This window comes from Prionailurus viverrinus, chromosome A3 (assembly GCF_022837055.1).
Source record: "Prionailurus viverrinus isolate Anna chromosome A3, UM_Priviv_1.0, whole genome shotgun sequence".
Classification (NCBI taxonomy): Eukaryota; Metazoa; Chordata; class Mammalia; order Carnivora; family Felidae; genus Prionailurus; species Prionailurus viverrinus.
Window position 1 is genome coordinate 21,353,857 of NC_062563.1, and position 19,896 is coordinate 21,373,752.

At 48.8% G+C, this 19,896-nt stretch overlaps 1 non-coding gene across 1 annotated transcript; it reads right to left on the reverse strand.

Annotated features, from left to right (window-relative positions):
* Positions 1 to 4,969: 4,969 nt before the first annotated feature.
* Positions 4,970 to 5,103, reverse strand: LOC125163145 (small nucleolar RNA SNORA71). Its single transcript, XR_007151305.1, has one exon. It is a non-coding gene; the product is annotated as a small nucleolar RNA SNORA71 (small nucleolar RNA).
* Between the last annotated feature and the right edge of the window lie 14,793 nt (positions 5,104 to 19,896).

Genomic DNA, 19,896 nt, shown 5'->3' on the forward strand with positions numbered 1-19,896 from the left:
ATTATATAGACGGGCTTACTTAGTACAGCGCGTGGCATGCAATCCAAGTTCAATCAGTGGGGGTGGTGATTACCACCAAGTCCTACAGGGATATCTGCAAATGAGCAAAGAGGAAAGTATTTATGGTGTCACGTTGACAGATGAGTCTGTCATAATGACATATTTGTTCTTCATGCTAACTAGCAACATGCAAGACGTGCTCATCAAATAAAAATAGCTGATATTTATCGAGCGCACACTATGAGGCAGGTACTGTGCTATGCATTCAACATGCATCATCTTATTTAACCCTAACTATCGGGGGTAGGTGCACAGGGTCAAATCACGGAGCCAGAAACTGAGGCCCAAGGAGGCAAAATAACAGGCTCCAGGCCCCCACGGCGGTTGAGGGACAACGCGCTAATTCAACAGGCTCTAAATGATTTCATCAGGCTGCTTCCTAATGCGGGTGTAGTTAGGTCTCCTGGTGACACGGTGTTTGTAATCACGGGGACAGAGAGGTCTCCATGAGCCCTTTCTGGTGCACACGGTCAAGACCACGATTGGCCTCATTCCACATCCTTGAATGCTGATTGAGCTGCTTGTGTATGTCAGGCACTGAACTGGTAAGTAACACCCTTGAGGCTGTTAGGTGCAGAGACTCGTCTGGCTCCCCTAGCAAAGGCACAGTGGTGGTCAATGTAAGGTCTCTGGTAAGAAAAATAGGAAGACAGGAGTCTTGGTCACTTGGCCACGCCTTGCAAAAATTCAGGGACAGCTGAACCCCGGGCCTTCTGGAACATTAACGTGGTTTGGAGATTGGAGTATCGTTCTTCCCCATAAGCGTTCTAGAAATGGCTCCCTCCCTCGCAACGGGAGCTTAGTGCTCTGCACCTTTGGATTCTGTGGTTAAAGGGACTCAATTCCTGTCTCTTCCTGTTTCTGCAACCGACCACTCTGGCTCTTCACATACGCATCACATTTCCCCAGAGGAAAACCTGTTCTTAGTACTATAAACCAAGGTCACGGGTTAGCACTTCCTGTCGGGTGCTTCCCTAATCCACTGAGCTGTGGGTGGGAGGGCGACAGGGCTAGAGTTGGCAGGTGTAGAGCCTGCCCTCAAGACAGGCACAGCCTCCATTGCAGCCACTCATAATCAGGCACGGCACTGCAGCGGCCTCATTGGCTGGTTCCTGGGCCTGGTACCCCAGAGGAAAGTCTCCTGCCACCCCATCCATGCTGTGAGGGAGGCAGGCAGGCTGCTATGAACACCCAGAGGTGAGAGGCCCTCCCTAGACTCAAATGACACCTCCAGGGTGAGGCCTTCCCCGTCCACTCAGTTTCAAATGCTGCTCTTCCTCTTGCCCCAGACTTCCTGTTCGTTTCCCTGCTGTATTATTCTTTCGCTCAGCCCTTCTCCAGCAAACTACACAGTTTAGGACGTTGTTTATGGTCTGTCTCAGTCCTCTGAAATGAAAGGACCATGAAGGCAGGGGGTTGCTTTTTTGCCTTCTCTCGTAGCCCAGTTCCGAGAATCGTGCCTCCCACGGTGGACACTCGGTATGAATGAAAGGCGGGGCAGACAATCCACTCTGGCTGGAGGTTTAGCCAAGGAAGTCTTCTTGAAAGAAGTGACGCAAGCTGAGTCAGGCCAGCATCTGAAACGGGGGGTGCATCCCAAGCAGGCAGGCCGGGAAAAGGGGAGCACGTTCGGGAACCTTCAGTAGTCGCATGGCTGGGGCCTTACGGTGCCGGTGCGGTGTGGCGTGTGACAGGAGGGTGGACAGGCATGCCATGGGCAGTGAGGAGGGTCCCTCATGTACCCTGGAGGATGGGCAGTCTCCGCTAGGGCTGAGGGTCGGGTGGGGCAAGGGTTGCAGAGGGCGGGGGAGGGCAGACAGAAGAGGCTGGGCCGGGGGTGAGGGTCATTTACAGTTTGAAAGCAAACGAGTTATTTTTCGAGAAGATCTGTGCTCTGAGCGTATCCTGTGCCCGACACGGCAGTACGTGCTTCCAGCGTGCTAGCTCCCTGACCCCACATCCCGTCGTGGTACTGGGATGCAAAGGATGAGTGGGCCTTCCACAGCCTGACCCGTGGGGCTTACTGGGGAGGAAATTTTGGTGACCTGGGCCAAGCCAGTGATCACTCCTCTAAGAGTCCCAAGACTCCTCTCCCTTGACCATTTCAGCAACCAAGGCGACGTCACCTCTTCCCTCCTTCCCAAACACTCCGTCACTGCCCCCTCCTACAATGGCAGCAGAGATCCCCCAGGCCATAGGACAGAGGTGCAGGGCAGGGGGTGGGGGTGGGGGTGTAGGGAGTTAAGAAAACAAACAGAATAAAGAAGGGTCTGCTACTGAAAGCGGACAGGAATCTGCTACCGAATCTGACAGGAAACTACTTGGCAACGAAGGGCCAGTCAGTATTACGGAAAGACGTCTACAGAGATCAAGGCCACAACCAACAGTTAGATGTCACTGAAAAGGAAGGAACTTTGGCCAAGCTGGGGAAAATGCATTCATTTTTCACTAGAGGGCCAGGGGAATGGTTGGAGGACACTGGCCCAGAAAGAAGGGGAGTAGGAAGGAGGGGGCTCTTCAAGAGAAATAATGGGTGATGACAGGCCCTTGGGTAGGAATTGAGGAGAGGGGCGAGGCAGAAATAAGGATCTCTGCCCGAACTGGTGGGGAGAGTAGATCCTTTAGCCCCCAAGAACGCCTCCTGTTGACTGAGGCCATCAAGGCCTTGAACTCACAAAGGTAGGCCTGACCACCTGGGTTTCACCTCAGCCCCCATCATTGATTTCAATTTCCATGGAAGGAATGGACAATCAGCCCCTCCCTCTCTACCTTTGGGAGAGCTCCTCTGTGTGGACTTACCCACAGGTGGTGAAGCGCAGGCGTGCTTAGCACACCACTGCCATTACTTCACCGAACAGAACTCTCAAAGGCCAAACCTACTTTGTGGGAACAGGAACAGAAATCCCGACACCTGGCCTTTGCCTACCCCAGCCCCAGAGTTCTCCAAGGGACGGTGTTCCTCGTCCACGCCATGCCTACCCCTGCTTAGAACCATCCCCTGATATTCCCCTGGGGAACCCTCCTTCCCAGAGCTCAGAGCACTCCTGCCTCCTCTGTCTCTATGTCCACTCCACTGTCAGCCTCTTTTCCAAAGCCCTGGCCCAGACGTCCTTCAGGCGATGACTCTAACATTTCCCTTTTCTCCCAAACCTGAGCCCCCCCAGAAGCACTTGGGATTGTTCAACCCCTACTTCAATTCCTACATCCCAACTCCTATCCCCTAAGTTAAGCCTTAGGAATGCATTAAATGGAACATTTCAGTGAGTAAAAAATGGAAGATCTGCTTGTGACCCACTTTCTGTATACCTACCTTGCTGGCACATGGAGGTATGAATTTATTATTTTTTAAATTTTTTTAATGTTTATTTTTCAGAAGTAGAGAGATAGAATATGAGCAGGGGAGGGGCAGAGACAGAGGGAGACACAGAATCCAAAGCAGGCTCCAGGCTCCGAGTTGTCAGCACAGAGCCCAACGCAGGGCTCGAACTCAAGAACCACGGTATCATGACCTGAGCCAAAGCCGGATGCTCAACCGACTGAGCCACCCAGGCACCCCTGGAGGTATGGGTTTTAAAAGAGAAGCAAAACAAAACGAGGAGGGCAGTTTCAAGATTTATTGGGCGGGTGAGGGGACAAGGATGCACAGTGCAGAAAACTCTTGGTTGTAACAAGTTACAGGAGGAATAGGCAGGGGGACGTGGAGCCTGCTGGACACCTGGCTCAGGTGAAAGGGAACCAGTCTTCCTGGTCCCAGGTGCTGTGTGACACCTGCTGGGGGAGCGGCAGGGCCAGCTGACGTCTCTAGCTCTGGACCTCAAGTCTCCAGGGTCCCAGGACTTTCCCTCTGGCCTGCTCACGCAGAGAGAAAAGTCCCTCCAGGCTGTGCTGAGGCAACAGGATAAGAAGGTCTGGCCATGGTTCACGTGGCGACATCATTCTTCACTCTGCCACTGTCCATGATCAACTCCGAAATAATCTAAAGCAGAAAAGTCCAATGAGACCAAGTGCTTGGAACTTCTGTATCACTAACACAGGCCAACTTAGCCCCTTGGCATTAACTCACCATGAGGAGGTCCCTCCAGGGCAGCTGGGACCCAGGTCATCCTGAGAGGACCAATGCTCCATCTCCTTAAGGATTCTTCCAACAATCTCTAGATCCGAGGCAGCATCCCTAGGGTGAAGAGCAGAGGGTCACAACATGCGTTTGGTTTCCAATGTTCTCTCTCAACTGTCTTCAAGCTGCTCTCAGTGAGAATGCCCCCATTCATCAGGGACGAGCCGCCAGTTTTGTTTCACACCAGACACAGCTCAAAAATGAATCTCAATGTTCCCAGAGTAGGGTCAAAATAAAATGATCTCTTTAACAATTGGGCCTTTGCAGGGCAAGAGCAGATATAGTAATTGGTAGAGAGGTGGCTGGAGGGCTCAAGCTCAGAGGCTCCTCCCACTGAACCCCCATCCCCCATGTTGGGAGTGAAGGCCACCACCGCAGCCTCTCTCCACTGTCTATTACATCCCTGCACATCTGTCTCCCAAGTGCTTGTGCTCATCCCTGCGTCAAACTCCTTCTCGTGTTGCTCCCCCCACCACCCAATACCTTTCTATTTCCCATCACGTTCCACCCCTTCAAAGGCGTGCACAGGGCCACCATATCCAAAAAGAGACTTCCCTTTGAAAACGTTATGGCAATCAGTATAAACCACCCAGCATCGCGTAACGTCATCATGCAGAATTCATCCTGGCTCCTTAAACCCCAGAAAGTTTCGAAACCTCGCCACCGACATAGCCCGTTTTCCCGTAACAGGAGGCCAAGCTGAGAAAGGCCAAGCTCAAGTCTCCCGTCATTGACTCTCACACAGCAGCCCTCAATGCCTGAGACCACACAGCACTAGCTGGGGAGAAGCAGGAGTGTGCGAAAGCGCCAGCATTTGAAAGGGATGGGTGTGAACCCTCCAAACACGGGAAACTGCTTTCAACAATTCCTCTCCCTGCATTATCAATGACCAGAGCACAGACAGCCCGTGATCGCTTCTGAATGCAGGTGCATGCAAGGGTAGAGAGAGAGAGAGACCTAGGAAGGGGAGCAGGTGCTACTGGCCTGTGGAATAGGTGGAATCTGGGAAAACCACCCAAGCACAGGACCCCGTGAGTGGCCACTCTTTCTTGCAAAAGCCCCATAGAACCTCCCTGCCAAGTGGAATCAAAGAAAAGTCACTTTGGACACAAACACTGGGCAAATATTAGGGTTGGAAACGATAGGGATCCTGTGGTTTCAAGCAGCACAGAAGTCACTACTATCATAAGTTTGTTGTTTTAAATGAAGAAAATAAGGTTCTGAATAGATCACTGACTTAGAGAGCAGCAGAAGGGGATTCAAACCCAGGGGACGGGAGACTCTGATGCATGGGTCCACTCGTTTCCCATTAAAAACATGCTTCTGCCGTCACTCCAGGGAGGGAAGGTAGATACCCCAGAGAGCTCTCATCACCCAGTGAGACTCTGGAGGCCTTTCCTCTGCAGCAGCCATTGAAGACATGTCAGGGACCAGATGTGATCTAGGTTACCTGGGGCTGAGGTGGGGAACAGATCTGAGGACGCATGGACATTACCTTCTCACTTCTCAGCTCCCCTATACCTTCTTAGGAAGCCCCTAGGAACCCCCACATGATGGTACCAGATGCAAGGAACCAACACTCCAGAGAACAAACCAGAGATCTTACCTCAAGGACACTGGGGTCTAGAATGTTCCTGATAGAACTCCCATGATGTCTCTCCACACAGTGGGCTCATCTGCAATAGACAAGAACCCAAGAATGGGCCCCCAACATGTCCCTGCTCACACCAGGGCAGGGCAGGGCAGGGCAAGCATCAGGAAAGGTCTAAGCACAGTGGTTAGCAGATAGTAAAGTAAGCATTTGACAAAGATCGGCTGTTATTTCCTAAACAGACATGCTATTTCCTCATAGAGAAGACAGTAGTTAACCCTACTATCCTAGGAGGAGACAGTGCTTGGTCTATGACAGGGTGGCCAATGCTGATTAATGCATAATTAACCAGTGAGAGGCTGGAAAGGACGCCAATGCCGGATTTATGGGAGTGCCGTGGCTGTCTGACAGCAACTATGCTGGGCCTCGAGGAGAACTCAAGTGACACATATAGCCTGGTTCCCAACAGCAGGGGCAGAAGTGAAAGCTCCAACAGTGACCCTAACGTATACACAACTGCCCCGAGGGCCCTGGGGGCCCAAGGTGTCTACAGAGAAGAAGGGATGTGGGAAAACTCCTGGAAGGTGTGGACGTGGAGCCTCCAAACACAGGACAACTCTTTCCCTGAATCCTCTGCCTGAATTACCAGTGAGCCCGACATTGGCACCAAGTGACATCTAAAAGTGGGTAGGAAAGAGGAAGTGCAGGAAAGCCCCAGGTTTGGAAGGGACAGGAGTGGACGTTCCCAAGATGGGGAAACGCTTTTAGCAATTCCCTTCCCTGAACTATCACTGCTGACCTGGACACAGGCAGCCCATGTCAGTAGCCTATGTTCCCAGGCAGAGGAGAGCTGCCCAGCCAAGCCCAGGACCCTGAGCGCCATCACCATCTCATGTAAACACGCCATCTCCCGTCATCAAGAGGGGGCACGTGAAGACCAACTCGTGGCAAAAACGCCTACATTGTTTAGTCCCCCACAGATACAGACGGACGATCTACTACGCGCCACCAACCGTGGGCTCAATGACAAAGAACACAGACAAGACTTCTGTCCTCCCAGAGCTCTGGCAGTTTCCCCACTTAAAACACGGCGGAGCTCAGAAGGACGTAACCTAGCCAACGTGATGCGCTCGCCACAGGCTGAGGCAGGATCTGAACCCAGACCTCTCGGGCCCCCAGACACACCCCCATCCACCACACCAGGCCTCCTGGGGGCTTTCTCAGGACCCGCAGGAGCTCCAGGACGCCCCCCCACCCACCCAAACCCCCACCGTGGTGTGGCAGGAAGGCAACGAGTCCCTGCTCGAGGATCTCCTGAGCAGCAGCACTTACCCAGGCCTCACCCCCCGGACACCGCGGGGGCACATCCGGCGCTGCGGCTCAGGGTCCTGCAGCAACGAAGGGGGCGCTGCCTGACGCACAGCCCCCAAAGCCGTCCAACCGAGAGTTTCCATCTGCTTCCAACAGAGCCCCAGAGCCCGCAACGCCTACGCAGGAGACAGCACGGGGAAGGGGCTTTAGTGCAAAACAAAGACACCGGAATCGGCCTCTGCCGCCCTGGGGCCCCGCGAGCGCCCCCAATTGAAAACTCACGCAACCGCTCTGCACAACGGGGGTTTTAACGCTTTCTCTCAAAGGCTGTTTGTTGACAAGAAAACGGATTAACGCTCACATGGTCACTTCGTGGGCAACCGATGAAGCGCTTTGGGGGATTCGAGGCCCAGAGCCGGAGGTGGGTGTGTGCGTGAAAATCACGCGGCCCCGGGAGCTCTTCAGGCCCGGGGCCACACGGGGCTCCGCACCACTGGCGGCGGCACTCGGCCCGCGCGTCGCCGGACCCGCTTCTGGTAGTTGGCGGGACACGAGTCTTCCCCGCGCGCGGGGGATCAGACCCAGAGTCCCATTCTCGGGGACACGCATCCCGAGAGGTCCGCAGCCGGCGGAGGGGCTGGGCCCGGACCCAGGAGCGGGGCCTGAAATCGGGGCTGACCTCCGCCGGCTCTCCCCGTCCCCTCGGGCCTCAGTTTCTCTTCCTGTCGGGGGGGGGCGGGGAAATGATGCACCGGCCTTGGGAGGCCGCGGGGGGGTTCCTGTGCATCGCGGCCCCGCAGCGACTCACCCGGGGAGCCGGGCCTGTCGCCGGCAGGGTCATAGGGGACGGCGCGAGAGGGTGCGGCACGCCTCCTAATCGTTCAGGACTATTTGGGACAGCAGCCACTGCCGCAGGAAACTGCTACACCCGGCCCGCGCCGGCGGAAATGCAGCTCGACGGCGGGATGCGCCCTAGAGAGGCATCTCCCGGGCTGAACGCGCGCGCGCTGCCTCTTATCGCCCCCTGGTGGAGAGGAGGTCAATATCTGACCCGCCAAGTATCCAACCCTTCACTTTCCCATCGCCGCATCCATCCATCCATCCATCCATCCATCCATCCATTTACCCCTAAGAGGAAATAGTTAGAGGGCACCAACTTTCTCATCCATCCATCCACCTACGCACTCATCCATTCATCCATCTAGATGTTCATCTAGACTCCCATCCGCACAGAAAAAATATACTGAGCAGCTGCTTCATGTTAGGGACTGGGCTAAGCACTGGACATGTATTGCAGAAGACAGGGTTCTGATATATTTTCTTGCTGTTATATTCTTGTGGAGATAATGAATCAGCAAATGCAATAATTTAAAATCATGACAAGTGCTACAAAGGAAATGGGCATGGTGGTATAATAGTGGGGACCTACTTAGCCAGGGCCGACAGCAACGGCCTGCCCGAGGAAATGGTGTAACAGTGTTTTTCATAGCATGCTGTCACTGCAATGCCCCATCCCATCAACGCTACAGATGACAGCTACAACCATAATATCAACTAATAATGACTAAGTGTTGAATGCACCCAATATTCCAGGCATTTTGATTCGTTTAATCACGTCAATCATATAAGATAAACCCTACTATTATTAATTTCGCCGATGAGGAAACAAAAGTTCAGAAAGTTTAATTCATGTGTACAAGATCACGCAGTTAACCTGTTAAGAAGTGTGCATGATCTGAGAATGAACCCTACTTGTGAGCTAACCGGTTAGCCTGTTGTTTCGTAGGTGCTGGCAGAGGACAGAAAATTCCTGAGGCAGTCTGAGGACCTTATTACAGTGGCAAAGCAGAGAGGGCTTTAAGTTTCTTGATGTTGTTGGTTCCCGAGCCTCCGAGGTCTCATGGAGTGGTGCAGGGCCCATGATGGCTGCCTGGACACACAATGCGTTACAGTGTTACAAAAGAGGAACACTGAGCCTCGGGGATTTGCCACCTGGAGCAAACAGAAGTAAGCCTGCTTTTAGTGTGGGAGGAGACTTTATCTCATCCTTCAAGGTTTGCTCACTGCAAAACACAGCTCTAAGAAAGGACCTGGGGGGAAAAGGAGTCAAAAGCCTTGCATGGTTCTCATGCCCACAGGGCCCTTGGCAAATTGCTTCTCCTAAACAGAAGATATCAGAGTCAAAATTCAAACCCAGAAATCAATCTAAGAGCAACTTATTTATTTTTTTTTAATTTTTTTAAAAACATTTATTCATTTTTGAAAGGCAGAGAGAGACAGAGCATGAATGGGGGAGGGGCAGAGAGAGAGGGAGACACAGAAACAGAAGCAGGCTCCAGGCTCTGAGCTGTCAGCACAGAGTCCGACACAGGGCTCGAACTCACGGACCGCGAGATCATGACCTGAGCTGAAGTCGGCCGCTCAACCAACTGAGCCACCCAGGCGCCCCAATCTAAGAGCAATTTAATAGGTGCTTAAAAATGTGTTTGGTAATATTTAATTTCTCTTTTTTTGGTAATACTTAATTTCTATTCCTGATCAGAAAAGTATATTTCGGCATACTTGGATTAAATGAATGCTTTCCTCATGTGATACAGACCATCACCAGCCAACAGCATTACATTTCAATGCCTACATTTAGAGGTATTCTTGGAAAAACTAGGACCAACAAATTGCCTATTTTCATGAGGATCTGGATATTAAGTGGCTGGGCTATCCAGAGTTTGGACCTAGTCACTCTTTCTCCCTGGTTTTCTTGTGGTTTTCTTTCTTCTTTTCCTGTTGAATTCAATCGAGTTGTAAATGTCACTTATGGTGTCCTGCCCTCCGCTGACAAAAAACTGGATGTGAGACCCAAACTGGGTAGGTCATACTTTCTTCCTTGATTTTGCATGGTGAATGTGAGGAAGTATGGATCCAAAAGCCGCTGTGGAACCATGAATAGAGTTATCCCTCTATTAATTTCCAAAAAGGTGGCTTCTTGGAAGTGATATGCTTTGGTAGGGTATTGAAGGGCTCACGTAGAAAGGGAGAACAGGAAGTTTGGGGAAAGGGAGGAAGAAGAATCTGAAGCTGAAGTCGGGGAAGGGGCAGAGGAATAGTATGCGAAGTAGTTAGGAACTGGATGGGGTCTTACCTCGACATCTCACTGCATGGCCTGTAACAAATGAGCTTTATTTTTTATTATTTTTATTTATTTATTTATTAAAAACACTTTTTTAATGTTTATTCATTTTTGAAAGACAGAGAGAGACAGAGCACAAGCAGGGGTGGGGCGGAGAGAGAGGGGGACACAGAATCTGAAGCAGGCTCCAGGCTCTGAGCTGTCAGCACAGAGCCCGGCGCGGGGCTCGAACTCACAAACCGTGAGATCATGACCTGAGCCGAAATTGGATGCTCAACCGACTGAACCACCCAGGCGCCCCAATTAATTTTATTTTTTTCATGTTTATTTATTTTTGAGAGAGAGAGAGAGAGAGAGAGAGAGAGAGAGAGAGAGAGAATGCACATGCTCATGAGCAAGGGAGGGGCAGAGAGGGGGAGGACAGAGAATCCTAAGCAGGTTCCACACTGTCAGCGCAGAGCCCGGTGCAGGGCTTCAACTCACGAACCATGAGATCGTGACCTGAGCTGAAACTCAGAGTGAAATGCTTAGCTGACTGAGCCACCCAGGTACGCCAATAGATGAGCTTTAAATGTTGACACAGGAGAAGAGAAATCCTCATTCTTGCTATGAAAGAGGGACTCACTTAATTCTAAAATGCAAGAAGAATTCCATCTGTCTGCTCATAGCACTGGAGGCGTTAAAAAAATAATAAGAAAAAAGGACACTCGAACAGATCTAAATGGAGCAAATCAATGAAATTACAAAAACAGAACGTAAAATGGCAGAAAATGAACATAACCATACGTAGAGCAGCAGAGGCAAACAATTTTGGGAATGAGAAAGGGGTCATAGCATAATATTGTACATGGAAAATCCAATAGACTCCACCAAAAGTCTGCTAGAACTGATACATGAGGGGCGCCTGGGTGGCTCAGTCAGTCAAGCGTCCGACTTCAGCTCAGGTCATGATCTCGCGGTCCGTGAGTTCGAGCCCCACGTCGGGCTCTGTGCTGACCGCTCAGAGCCTGGAGCCTGTTTCGGATTCTGTGTCTCCCTCTCTCTCTGACCCTCTCCCATTCATGCTCTGTCTCTCTCTGTCTCAAAAATAAATAAATGTTAAAAAAAAAATTAAAGGGGCGCCTGGGTGGCTCAGTTGGTTAAGCCGTCCGACTTCGGCTCAGGTCATAATCTCGCGGTCCGTGAGTTTGAGCCCCGCGTCGGGCTCTGGGCTGATGGCTCAGAGCCTGGAGCCTGCTTACGATTCTGTGTTTCGCGCTCTCTCTGCCCCTCCCCCGTTCATGCTGTGTCTCTCTCTGTCTCAAAAATAAATAAACGTTAAAAAAAATTTTTTTTAATTAGAAAAAAAAGAACTGATACATGAGTTTAGCAAAGTTGTGGGATACAAAATCAATGTACAGAAATCAGTTGCATTCTTATACACTAACAATGAAGCAACAGAAAGACAAATAAAGAAACTGATCCCATTCACAATTGCACCAAGAAGCATAAAATACTTAGGAATAAATCTAACCAAATATGTGCAAGATCTGTGTGCTGAAAACTATAGAAAGCTTATGAAGGAAATTGAAGAAGATATAAAGAAATGGAAAAACATTCCGTGCTCATGGACTGGAAGAATAAATATTGTCAAAATGTCAATACTACCCAAAGCTATCTACACATTCAATGCAATCCCAATCAAAATTGCACCAGCATTCTTCTCGAAGCTAGAACAAGCAATCCTAAAATTCATATGGAACCACAAAAGGCCCCGAATAGCCAAAGTAATTTTGAAGAAGACTAAAGCAGGAGGCACCACAATACCAGACTTTAGCCTCTACTACAAAGCTGTAATCATCAAGACAGCATGGTATTGGCACAAAAACAGACACATAGACCAACGGAATAGAACAGAAACCCCAGAACTAGACCACAAATGTATGGCCAACTAATGTTTGATAAAGCAGGAAAGAATATCCAGTGGAAAAAAGACAGTCTCTTTAACAAATGGTGCTGGGAGAACTGGACAGCAACATGCAGAAGGTTGAAACTAGACCACTTTCTCACACCATTCACCAAAATAAACTCAAAATGGATAAAGGACCTGAATGTGAGACAGGAAACTATCAAAACCCTAGAGGAGAAAGCAGGAAAAGACCTCTCTGACCTCAGCCGTAGCAATCTCTTACTCGACACATCCCCAAAGGCAAGGGAATTAAAAGCAAAAGTGAATTACTGGGACCTTACGAAGATCCCAGTGTTCCTTTGCACAGCAAAGGAAACAACCAACAAAACTAAAAGGCAACCAACGGAATGGGAAAAGATATTTGCAAATGACATATCGGACAAAGGGCTAGTATCCAAAATCTATAAAGAGCTCACCAAGCTCCACACCCCAAAAACAAATAACCCAGTGAAGAAATGGCAGAAAACATGAATAGACACTTCTTTAAAGAAGACATCCGGATGGCCAACAGGCACATGAAAAGATGCTCACCATCGCTCCTCATCAGGGAAATACAAATCAAAACCACACTCAGATATCACCTCACGCCAGTCAGAGTGGCCAGAATGAACAAATCAGGAGACTATAGATGCTGGAGAGGATGTGGAGAAAGGGGAACCCTCTTGCACTGTTGGTGGGAATGCAAATCGGTGCAGCCATTCTGGAAAACAGTGTGGAGGTTCCTCAGAAAATTAAAAATAGACCTAACCTATGATCCAGGAGTAGCACTGCTAGGAATTTACCCAAGGGATACAGGAGTACTGATGCATAGGGGCACTTGTACCCCAATGTTTATAGCAGCACTCTCAACAATAGCCAAATTATGGAAAGAGCCTAAATGTCCATTAACTGATGAATGGATAAAGAAATTGTGGTTTATATACACAATGGAGTACTACATGGCAATGAGAAAGAATGAAATATGGCTCTTTGTAGCAACGTGGATGGAACTGGAGAGTGTGATGCTAAGTGAAATAAGCCATACAGAGAAAGACAGATACCATATGTTTTCACTCTTTTTTTTTTTTCAACATTTATTTATTTTTGGGACGGAGAGAGACAGAGCATGAACGGGGGAGGGGCAGAGAGAGAGGGAGACACAGAATCGGAAACAGGCTCCAGGCTCTGAGCCATCAGCCCAGAGCCTGACGCGGGGCTCAAACTCACGGGCCGCGAGATCGTGACCCGGCTGAAGTCGGACGCCTAACCGACTGTGCCACCCAGGCGCCCCTTTATGTTTTCACTCTTATGTGGATCCTGAGAAACTTAACAGAAACCCATGGGGGAGGGGAAGGAAAAAAAAAAAGAGGTTAGAGTGGGAGAGAGCCAAAGCATAAGAGACTCTTAAAAACTGAGAACAAAGTGAGGGTTGATGAGGGGTGGGAGGGAGAGGAGGGTGGGTGATGGGTAGTGAGGAGGGCACCTTTTGGGATGAGCACTGGGTGTTGTATGGAAACCAATTTGACAATAAATTTCAAAAAATAAAATAAAATAAAAATAAAACCCCTGGACACATGTGACCCTATTTTCCTTTCAGCTTTCACAAATGCTGGTTGCACATCACTGCGAATGTACTAAATGCCACTGAACTGTTCACCTTCCAATGGTTAATTCTCTACTAGAAGAATTTCGCCTCATTAAAAACATGACTTTAAGAAAAAAAAAAAAAAGAAAGAGGTCATAGTACAGTCAGAGCAGAGAGTAAAAAATTAGACAAAAATAAAATTCAAAACTTAGGTAAAATGAACACATTCCTGAAAAATATATAGCAAAATTGTCTTAAGGAAAAATAGAAAACCTGAATAATCTTGTAACAGTTTAAAAATGTTGAATCAGGCAGGGCAGCTGGGTGGCTCAGTTGGTTGAGCGACTGACTCTTGGTTTCTACTCAGGTCATGATCCGGTGAGTTCGTAGGTTCCAGGAGCCCACGTGGAGTTCACTCTTTCCCTCTCTCTCTGCCCCCACCCCTGACTCTTGTGTGTGTGTGTGTGTGTGTGTGTGTGTGTGTGTGTGCGCGCGCGCGCGCTCTCTCTCTCTCGCTTTCTGTCTCTCAAAATAAACTGAAAAATTTTTAAAATTTTTAAATAATAAAATATTGAATCATTAGTTAACACTATTTCCCGAAAGAAAGCATCATACCCAGCTTTTCAGCCTTACACGGTCTCCAAGATAATAAAAAAAGAAGGAGCTGTTCTCAGTTCGTGTAACAACCATAACCCCCAAATTAGACAAGGTCAGTGAAGGAAAGTAAATTACAGTCCAGCTCATGAAGATAGTCGTAAACATCTTTAAAAATATGTTGGCAACTTTCAGGTGGAATTAGCCTTGGCCCCCATGTCCCTGAAGGGCGGGAACTGTGCTCCTATCTTGTGAATGTCGTCTGACCAGTTGATTTCAGACTTCTAGCCTCCGGAAAAACGAGAGAATAAATTTCTGCCATTGTAAGCCACACAGTTGGTGGTGCTTTGTTATGGCAGCCCTAGGAAACCAATACAACAGACACAGTTAAAATTATTCCCTGCCGCATATTAGCTGTATTAGCAATTCACTTCATCTTTCTGAACCTCAGTTTTATTATTAAAACTTTATTAGTTTTAAACTTGAAAATAGATAAGACATTGGGGCGCCTGGGTAGCTCAGTCGGTTAAGTGTCTGACTTTAGCTCAGGTCACCATCGCACCGTCTGTGAGTTCGAGCCCTGTGTCGGGCTCTGGGCTGACAGTTGCTTCAGATTCTGTGTCTCCCTCTCTCTCTGCCACTCCCCTGCTCATGCTCTGTCTCTCTCTGTCTCAAAAATTAAAACAAAAAAACACATTTAAAAAAATTTTAAAAAGTAGATGTTGAGTGGGGTGCCTGGGTGGCTCAGTCAGTCAAGCGTCTGACTTCAACTCAGGTCATGATCTTGAGGTTCGTGAGTTCAAGCCCCCCGTTGGGCTGTGTGCTGACAGTTCAGAGCCTGGCACCTGCTTCGGATTCTGTGTCTCCCTCTCTTTCTGCCCCTTCCCTGCTTGCTTTGTGTCTCTCTCTCTCTTTCAAAAACAAATAAACATGAAAAAAATAGGTGCTGAGTTAGAGGAAGATGGTTTAATACATTTTAGGATCAACATTGTGATCATCACCATCACTTGATAAACACTAATATCCATTTATAACTTAAAAAATTTCTTAGAATTCTAGAAATACAATATATGTCACAATCCATTTCCCAATATCATACATAATGGTGGAATCATAGAAGCATTCTTCTGTTTTTATCTTCGAAGTCCCAGAGAAATAGCCCGGGGGTGGTATTGGGGGAGGGGGGAGCTCCGATGCTCTTGGTCAGGAAAATCCAAGGTTTTAAGAGTGAAGAATGAATGTGGTCGGCTACCATGCTGAAAGATAATGAGGCAAAGTCAAATATTATCCTAGAATGCCCAAGTATTCAAGCAAGAAAGTTAACAAGCCAGGAAAGTTTAAGTAATGACCCTCAAATATCTCAGTGATTCAGTTAGCAAGGAAGGTTCCAAGTTGTTGTTCAGCTGAGTTAATTAGCTAGGAACATCCAGCTTTATTAGTCAAGAAGGTTGTTTTCAAGGATTGTCCACCGTGGATAGAAGGGAAGTCTAAAGTCATCGCTGAGTTTATCAGTCTTTAGCTAGGACTCCAGTTCTCCAGGGCCCAGCCTTGCCAACCTCTGGAGGTGGAGAGGGCCACATCTTCTCATGCCTGTCTCCATGGCAGAGTCCTGAGCCAATTATAACTTCGCTGAGCCCATGCTGAGTCCCTCTCCAGAACCAGTGGTCCTCAGCCCAGGACAAAAATGAACCAGAAGCAAAACTAGTAGGAGAGAGGCTGGGAGGGACCCAGCTAGCCGACCTAGACAGGAGAGGCTGAGATGTGAGTGGAAACCAACCATGGTGGGAAGCATCTGGTGAGGGCCTGGGGCTATTGGAGACCCCAGAACAGGCCAAGATTCAGGCCACGAGCAGCTTAGGAAGAGCTTGTCCTGCTTGAGAGGCGCTGAGGGGGTAGACTGGCTATGGCTTCTGTCAGGTCTCAGTCCCTCCCTGCAGGAGCCAGTCTACTTCTCCCGAAAGACACAGTAACAGAGGAGCAGTAAGAAGCAAAGGAGGACAATGGCCAGGTACAGTAAGGTTTCCAGCATGGTGGGCATTCTTAGTAAGGGGACAGGGCCTGGAGCTCCTGCAGGTCTCACAGGGCTGGTTCTTGGCTTCCAGCCTGGACCCTGGACACCACCTCCTTGGAACAATCTGCCCAACAAGCTTTAGCTCCACGTCCCCAAGGAAGGGGCTCTAGACCACAGGGATCTCTCAGCCACTGTGAGGTCACAAACTCCAGCATGGTGGAATGTTGGCCTCCCAGCCACAGTCCATATCTTTATTAATGTGACCAGTCTGTTGAAAGCAAGACTCCTGGTATGCAATCATACTTTTTTTTTTTTTTGCCTGTCTCTTTAGACTTTCTTCTTAAAAAAAATTTTTTTAATGTTTATTTATTTTTGAGAGAGACAGAGACAGAGCGTGAGTGGGGGAGGGGAAGAGAGAGAGGGAGACACAGAATCTGAAACAGGCTCCAGGCTCTGAGCTGTCAGCACAGAGCCCGATGCAGAGCTCAAACTCACAGACTGTGCGATCATGACCTGAGCTGGAGTCGGACGCCCAACCGACTGAGCCACCCAAGTGCCCCTCTTTAGACTTTCTAAATGGAAGTATCTTTTCCCTGACCCTAGAAAACTATAAGGCAGGCCTCATAGCTTTTCTGATCATTCTTAGGTAATAAGTATTACAATCACAAAAAATAGGGAACATAGTTTTTATTCGATTATTTTAAAAGCCCAGTCCAATATACGAACCACATTTTCAATGATAACTTATAGGTAAGATTTCTCTCACCAGCTGGGGCCAAGCATAGGGTGGGCTGCTATTTGTTGGGAGGGGCCAGGAAACTTCTCCCTTATCCAAATGTGTTTCTTTTCACCGGGAGGACTCCACCCACTTCCCTATCCCCAATAGCTCCAGGATCTGAACAGATGGAATAAAGATTAAGGTGGGGGGAGACTAGTCTCCAGGTTGGGCACATATTTAATGTAAGTCTTTCTCTCTTGGCCTCTTTATTCCAGGGCTTCTTTGGGGAAACCCGCTCCTGCACCCTTCATTCTCCTAGGGATATGAACAGGCTCTCTCCTTGGGGTCTCCTCACCCTAGCGGGCTCTCTCTTGGGCGGGACATCTTGGGTAGCAGATGGACATTCCTACTGACACGGGAGACTGGGGAAGTTCTTGGGTCCTGAGCCCTCAACCACCAGCCGGTGCCAGGTCCTTGACTTTGCGGCAAGAAAGAATTCAAGGCAAAATCAGAGTAAAACATAAATGAGAAGCTTTATTGTAAAGCAAAAGTACACGCTCGAAGACGAGGTTGTGCAGGCACGCTCAGAGAATTTGAGTGGCGCTGCGTCGATGCGGGATTCTGATTAACAGGCAGTTATAATCACAGGTGGAACATTCCTGTAGGGTTCTGGAAATAGTCCCAAGACCTCTGTATACCATTACGCATGCGCCAGCCTGATCTCTTGCGCTGGCCTTGATTTTTCTCTTGGGAACCTTCGTATGCAGTCAAGATCTAGGAGGAGTCCTCTAGCGCCCCCCAGTGGACGGGTCATTCTCTTCAGTTGCAGGTTAATTGGGGATTTATGCTGCAGTTGAGCCTCTCGGTGGCTAATCCTGGCCACGGGCATCCTGTTATTCAACAGGTGCCAGGCCAGTTCCCTGTTCCTTGTCCTTTCTCCGGAAGTTACCCGACATGTCCCTATTCTACCTGCCTCACTACCCCAGATTCTACACCTGCGGAAGAAGATGATGCACCTTGGCCTGAGACGTAGGGTAGGCGGGGCTCACCTGTGCTCCCCACCTTCAGGTAACCTATATCAAGCTCCCAGATTTTTCTGCTGGAACTCCTGGTACTCAGGTACTCCTCTTGTTCTCCCTCTTGGGGACAGGGGGTGGGACTATCTTAAGAAATAGAATTCATAATTCTCCCTCTTTTTAATGGCTATGTATACTGCGAGTACCGTCACCTTGGAAGAGAGAATTTGGAGTCACAAGCAGTAAATTCTAGATCTGGTCCAATACTTTCTCTGGAAGGCAGCTGCCACTTTATTAGATGGAACCTTCAAAAATTGAGTCACAAGCAGTAAATTCTAGATCTGGTCCAATACTTTCTCTGGAAGGCAGCTGCCATTTTATTAGACGGAACCTTCAAAAATTGCCAACATTGGGCCACAATTTGCTTACCATAACAGCAGTTTGTTGTTGTTCAGCAGTTCATTCCTACCTATATTCTCCCTATATCATGCCTACCTATATATGCCACCTTGGTGTCTTGCTGAAATGGCCATTTTAACATCCTGTTACACTAATGATGAATGAGCGTCAGCCACGCCTCTTAGAATCCTAGCCTCTTGCAGGCACCGGGGATGCACAAATGAACTGCCCCAGATCCCTTCCCTGGCATCATGGTAGCAAAGGGTGCAGGAGAGTAATCTAGGATTGAATCATTGCTCTGCTCTTTCACAATCTTCTTAGAGCACCCTTGCCTTAATCTCCAGCTCAGGACAATAAGGCCCCCAACCTGAGCCATGTGGGAGGCCCTGCCCCGTCTAGAATGTCCCAGATTCATGGGGTTGCTGGGGACTGTAGAAGGGACATGCTCTCAGCCTCCTGCTTGCTTCTTCGCTGCTCTGGCTCAAAAGGGCTGATCCAAAAGCTGATGAACACAGCAGCCAGCAGCCACGGTGGCTTATGGAGCACTGGAAATGCAGCTCGTCCAAATGTGCTGTTAGTGTTAAACATGCACCAGATTCCAAAGACTTTGTACAGGGAAGAAAAGATAGCAAATATCTCATCAATAATTTTTTTTAAATATAATTTATTGTCAAGTTAACTAACATACAGTGTATGCAGTGTGCTCTTGGCTTTGGGAGTGGGTTCCCAGAATTCATCGCTTACATACAACACCCAGTGATCATTAATCATTTAAAAGTACGTTAAAATGTAAAAATACCTGCTGAAATAATATTTTGGTTATACTGGGTTAAAGGAAATCTACTATTAAAATTAGTTTCACCTTTTTTTGGTATGTTCTTAACGTGGCTCTTAGAACATTTTAAATTACACATGTGGGTAGCCTTGTATTTCTACTGAGAGTGCTGCCTTTTCTTTTTTCTTTTTTTTTTTTTTAATTTTTTTTTTTTCAACGTTTATTTATTTTTGGGACAGAGAGAGACAAGCATGAACGGGGGAGGGGCAGAGAGAGAGGGAGACACAGAATCGGAAACAGGCTCCAGGCTCTGAGCCATCAGCCCAGAGCCCGACGCGGGGCTCGAACTCACCGACCGTGAGATCCTGACCTGGCTGAAGTCGGACGCTTAACCGACTGCGCCACCCAGGTGCCCCTAGAGTGCTGCCTTTTCAAACACAGCACATTCTCTCAACCTCCTGAACAATCCCACAGTGTCCTCACAGTGACAGAAGCTTTCTCAGAAATAGTAAAGGGTAGCGACTACCATGCCTTGGACCTTTGCTCTGTGCTTCACCTTCAGAGACCCCCCCCACCACCCTCCTCGGTTGCATCCGTCAGGCCTGGATTTCCACATTGTGCTGACCTGGTTAGCACCAGGGATCTGACCGGGGGCGGGGGGGGGGGGGAAC